Source organism: Eubalaena glacialis, chromosome 13 (genome assembly GCF_028564815.1).
Source record: "Eubalaena glacialis isolate mEubGla1 chromosome 13, mEubGla1.1.hap2.+ XY, whole genome shotgun sequence".
Taxonomy (NCBI): domain Eukaryota; kingdom Metazoa; phylum Chordata; class Mammalia; order Artiodactyla; family Balaenidae; genus Eubalaena; species Eubalaena glacialis.
The window spans coordinates 77,826,552-77,832,905 of NC_083728.1; positions in this window are offsets into that span (position 1 = coordinate 77,826,552).

A 6,354-nucleotide genomic window follows, 5' to 3' on the forward strand; every position below is an offset into this window, starting at 1 on the left:
TCCATCCCAAGCTCCACAATAGCTCTTTCAATGGCCAAGATCTCTCTGAGCCCCACCACAATTCTACCAGGCTGTTAGAACCTGGAGGATTCTCCCATTTTGCAGATGAAGAAACATGTTAGTTTCTCAAAAGACATAGGTGTTAACAGTAGCACTCAATATGGACTTAATGAAAGAAGGGAAAAAAGGGTGAGTGTCTGGCACCCTCTATAGGTGATGGGAACACACTCTCTTTAACCTGTCATTCAAGGCCTTTGACAGTCTTTGAAACTCTGTAACCAGAGTCTCTGGGTTGAGTCTTTACTCTGCCTCTTACTGGCTGTGTGGCCTTGAACAAGTCACTTAAACTCTCTGTACCTCAGTTTCCTCATCCATCAAATGGGAACAACACCAGTACCTAACTGGCTGGGTAGGTACCTGTGTCAGTCAGGTTCTATCAAGAAACTCTAATTCAGATTTGAAGAATTGACAAAGGGGTGTTTCAAAAGGGGTTTAAGGAAACCCTACAAAGGATAATGCAATACCCCAGGTCTAGTAACAGCAGGACTACTAGTACCCCTAGGCCTAAAGGGGCTAGAGGAAGAATGGTTGCCTGAATCTGGCAAGGGAGAATCATGTGAGAGCAGCTGAAGGAAGCATCCAGCCAAGGTGATCCTGCAGGGAGGAAGCCAGTGGAATAAATACACTGACCTCACTCTCTTCCCTCCCTCTCTCTCCTGCTGGGGCTCCCCATTGCATAAATCCAACTAGAAGCCAGAGACCAAGGGAGGCTGGTGATACAGTTCATAGAGGCCAACCTCCTGGGCCCAGGGTTAGGTAGAGAAGGGGAAATGGAAGAGACCCAGCAGAGCACCATGAAATATTTAGAACTATGTCTGGCATATTAAAAGATTTTCAGTCATTTTAGTTATTAATTACTATCTCCATCCTAGTTCCAGTCTTCCTTTCAATCTCCTCTCTCTCACCTAGCCAGAATCCTCATGGCTCCTGGAAAACAGAAGCCTCTTTCATGTCTCTGAGCCTATGCTTAGGTTGTTCGACCTTTTTGAATGACATTTTCCTAATCCCTTTTCCTTCCTTTCAAAATCCTACTCATCCCAAAGACCAAACTCACATGTCTCCTACCAAGTGTCCTCCTCCTGTGGAATAAAGGGCAGTTAATAAACAGTCATTAATATGATATCGGAGAAATATTGTCTGAAGACTTAACTAGTTGTAACATCCACCAGAAATATCCAACAGGAATCATCCATGGGTACAGCATCATGGGGGACAGACCCCTAGTGTCCAGCAATATCTGCCCCTGTTCTCGTCCAAGTACAGAGGAGGATTACATGTCCCTATTCCTTGCAGTTGGGTAGGATGATGCCAACTGAGTAGAAGTGACCCATGTCACTTCTGGGCCAGAGCATTTCCTTGCCTGGGCAATTCCCTTCCATTCTGCTCTCCCCTGCCATAGTGAACCCTGAGGCACCATGTTGAAATTGTGGTAGCATGAAATGAGTGACTACATGGGACAGAACCCCTTCCAGACCCACACCAGACCAGAAGAACAAGCAATAAATAAATTTTGGGTTTTGAGGCACTGAGATTTTGAGGTAGTTTGTTACTGCAGCGTAACCTGGCCTTTCCTGACTGGTACACATGACCATGTGTGCAAAGATGAGCCCCCTCTGAATCATATCTGTCAGTATTCTCAGGCTTATGTAGTCCCCTGCTCTTGAACCTGGGCTGGCCCTGGGAATTCAATTCTGACCAATGAATTGGAGTGGAAGGGAGCATGACTTCCAAAGTTAGATCTTAGAAAGCTTATAGCTTTTGCCCAGGTTTCATGGAATATTCCCTCTGGGGCAAGTCAGCCACCATGTAAGAAATCCAATTATGTAAGAATGCCATGCTGTGAGGAAATTCTGGCTAGCCACATGGAAAGATGGTGGGAAGAAAGAGAGTGTTGCCTGACCAGCTTTCATCCATCACAGCTGGCCCAGTGGAGGCACCAGCCATGGGAGGGAAGAGGCCATCTTGGATGGTTGAGCCCAGTCATGACTTGGGAAGACTCCAGGCCCAGCACGTGTCTGACTACAACTGCATGAAAGACCGCAAATGAGAACCGCCCAGCTAGGCCTGGTCAATCTGCAGAACTGTGACAGATAATAAGTTGTCGTTTTAAGTCATTAGGTTTTGGGAGACAACAGTACATACCCAGAACCTGCAGCAATCCATAACCAGAACACTATAGTAAGGGTCTGCCCTTTAAGGGAACCCATGAGGAGCCATCACAGCTCCTTTCTTGTAGGACTATGAAAACCAGTTGTCCACAACCCCAATCAACCACTGGGCAATCCCTGGACAGGAGACCTGGCTAATCGTCTGTTGACTGTGTCCTTAAAAGACAGAAAGTGCCTGAGGCTCACATCATGCAAGAGCAAGACCATCCAACCTCAAGACACACTCAGGCCTCCTACAGCTTCACTGAGCTCCCGGCAACCTTCAGATCAGAGACCCTCCAGCTCAAGCCCAACCCCCGCCTCCACCTTCACCATTAGCTAGTTGTTGAAATGGATTTCTGTTGACCTGGCAAACTTTGGGAGAATGAAGCAGGGCATATGCATTATTAATAGAAAAAAATGTGCGAAGTTGCAATACCTCAATTCTGAACAGTGTGTTTAAGAGTTATTTTTACCTAAATTATTTCCCAAACAACATCTAAATTTAGGAAATCCATAGATAATTACTTTTTTAATGGCTATCAAAAATGGTGAGGGTAATAAAAGATCACAAATGGTTCCAAAAATATGGTGCCGACAAAAGAGAAGATGAGCCCTGGTCTGTGGACAAATGAATACAAATTGAGTGCAAAATACCTCTATTTTATATGCAGATTAGACTTAATGGGAAAAAATGTAAAATGCAGAAAATTAAAAGGACACCTTATGGGAATTCCCTGGCGGTCCAGTGGTTAGGACTCCAGGCTTTCACTGCCGATGGCATGGGTTTGATTGCTGGTCAGGGAACTAAGATCCCACAAGCTGTGCGGTGCTCTGGCCAAAAAAAAAATTTTTTTTTTTTTAATTTAAAAAAGAAAAGGGTGATTTATTATGAAGCAGACAACAAAGAGGAAATAAATCTAGGGCTGTAATGAAGGAAGATATAAAAAGAGAAATTAAGTGATGTAGCTACAATATAATCAAAAGTCTTTTTTTTATAAATTTATTTTTTTAATTTATTTTTGGCTGCGTTGGGTCTTTGTTGCTGCGCGCGGGCTTTCTCTAGTTGCAGCGAGCAGGGGCTACTCTTTGTTGTGGTGCTCGGGCTTCTCATAGCGGTGGCTTCTCTTGTTGCGGAACACAGGCTCTAGGCATGCGGGCTTCAGTGGTTGTAGCACGTGGGCTTCAGTAGTAGTGGCACGCGGGCTCCGTAGTTGTGGCTCGTGGGCTCTAGAGTGCAGGCTCAGTAGTTGTGGCGCACGGGCTTAGTTGCTCTGCGGCATGTGGGACCGTCCCAGACCAGGGCTTGAACCCGTGTCCCCTGCATTGGCAGGCGGATTCTTAACCACTGCGCCACCAGGGAAGTCCCTATAATCAAAAGTCTTATATGCAGGTGTAACCCAGGTGTCAGCTGTGTCTTTGTCCTCTGGCTCCTGTGTGCTCTGCTTTTTGCTTTACATCAACCTGGATGCAAAACCCAAAACATCTTCAAATTTCCCAAAACAATTGACTCACACCAAAGCAGTGTTTCCAATGGGGGTGCGACTGGCCATGTGTGAGAAACATCTCACCAGTTAGCATGATCCTGGCCACCGAGACAGTAATGACCATGCCCTCACCCCCAGCAGTCATTGTGACCAGTAAAAACAGCCCACATGTTTCTAATGCTGCTGGGGCAGTGCCATCCTCAACAGAGTAACCGTGCACCAAAGCAACAGGGACACATCTTTACTAAAGATTTCATAAGGATACAGAAGAGGAGACTTACATCACACACCCCATTGCAAACAACCTAAAACCCTCATTCACACTCTGCTTTTTTCTACAATCCTTCATCAGCAAAACTGCTACTGGCTCATTTTTTCTTTAGCCCATCATCTCTCATAGTGCCTGGCAGTCTAGTTCATTTCTCTCCCAGCAGAATTTCATTCCAAATCTCAAGTTTCTCTCCTCACTATTATACAGAGAGGAGACTTATCATTGCCCTGGATGCTACCCCATATTTGCATATGCACACTCATCATTTGCTCAGCAAAGCAAAGGGCCCTCATGTCAACAGAAACTGCCATCCTTAAAAGGTGGTTTAACCACCATCGCTGGTTACCTGAACACACCTTGAAATCTTACCACAAGTGTCATATCAGCTGTGTTTGCTCTGGAACATTCTGATGAAGGAAGTTGTCTCCATCTTGTTACACTGGAGGAACATAAATGACGCAGGGGACTCCTGTTTTTTTCCTGTCCCTTCTTCTGATAACCTCAGTTTTGCTTAGAAGGTACCTCTCCTCCACTCTCAGTGTTTAAAGTTTGGGTGGATTGACTCCATGTCAGGGTTAAGCATGTGACCCAAGATAATATGTTTTCCATTCTTTTACTAACAAAATCAATACTGTAAAAAATAATCTTGGGGACTTCCCTGGTGGTCCAGTGGTTAACAATCCGCCTTCCAACACAGGGCACACGGGTTAGATCTCCAGTCTGGGAACTAAGATCCCACGTGCCACGGGGCAACTAAGCCCGTGCGCTGCAACTACTGAGCCCGTGTGCCGCAACTACTGAGCCCGTGCACCACAACTAGAGAGAAGCCCACGAGCTGAAACCAAGAGCCCGCACGCACCGCAACAAAAGATCCTGCGTGCCACAACTAAGACCCGACGCAGCCAAAATAAATAACTAACTAAATAATAAAAATCTTGTGCATCTACATACATAAGTGTGCCAGAGTGTCCATAGAATAAATTCACAAAAGTAGAATTGCTGGGTCAAAAGGTGTTTTTGATGGACTGTGCCAAATCACCCTCCAGAGGAGTTGTGTACTGCTCTAAACTACACAGAGAGTATCTATTTCCACACAGACTGGCCAGCAGGATATATTGTCAAACTTCTGAATTTTTTTGCCAAACTGAGAGGTGCCATCACAATTTTTTTGTGAACTGTCAATTTATGTACTTTGCCCCTCTTTGCTATTGAATTGTTGGACCCTTGCCTACATTTCTAGGAGTTCTTTATGTAATTAGGAGATAAACTATTTGTGATACTGACTTGCAGGTATTTTCCCCAGATTGTCATTTGTCTTTGGATTTTGCTTATGGTTTTACTTTTGCAAGAAGAAGTTTTAAATTTATTTTTTATACTTGAATTAATCAGTCTTTTATGATTTCTGGATTTTGAGTCATACTTCGTAAAGATACTCCCATGCCAATGTTTGAAGGAATTTGTCCATGCTTTCTTTCTTTTTTAAAAAAATATTTATTTATTTATTTATTTGGCTGCGCTGGGTCTTAGTTGCAGCACACAAGATCTCTGTTGCTGCGTGCGGGATCTTTAGTTGCGGCAGGCGAACTCTTAGCTGCGCCATGTGGGATCTAGTTCCCTGACCAGGGATTGAACCCCCGCCCCCTGCATTGGGAACACAGAATCTTAGCCACTGGACCACCAGGGAAGCCTCTGTCCATGCTTTCTTCAAGTACTTTTATAGCTTTAAAAAGAACACCCAACAACAACAGGTAAATCTCTGATCTACTTAAGAGTTTATTTTGGTGTACAGTGTGAGGTATGAATCCAAACCGTTGTTTGAGAGAGAAGACTCCAAACCCAAACCAGGCACAGACTAAGGTGACTTAGTTCCCAGAAAGAGGCCAGGCCAGTTGCTAGGACCTGATACACAGAATGAAGAAAAGTGCCCAGAACTGGCCAAGTTTAGACTCCAGGACAGCAGGAATGAACAACAGGTCCCAGCAGAATGATAGCAAGAAGCAGAATCAGCTGGCAAGCCCAAGGTCCCAGGCAGCAGAGGGACAAGGAGACCAGGAGAGGACCTGGGAAGCTGCTTCCAGCACTCCAGACGAAGCCTGCACGTGCCTAACCTCTGGTAAAGTCTGTGGCTCCAGGCCTGCCAAGCCTCATGGTCAATGTCACCTTGAACCCTACTAACCTGACACATGGAGAGAAGTGGGAGAGAGTCCTTGCCCTCAAGTTCTCATTCTTAAGGGAGAGCCACAGGGAATTCCCTGGCGGTCAAGTGGTTAGGGCTCCACGGTTCCACTGCAGGGGGCCCAGGTTTAATCCCTGGTCGGGGAACTAAGGTCCCACAAGCTGCCTGGCACGGCCAAAAACAAAAAAACAAAAACCACAAGGGAGAGTCACA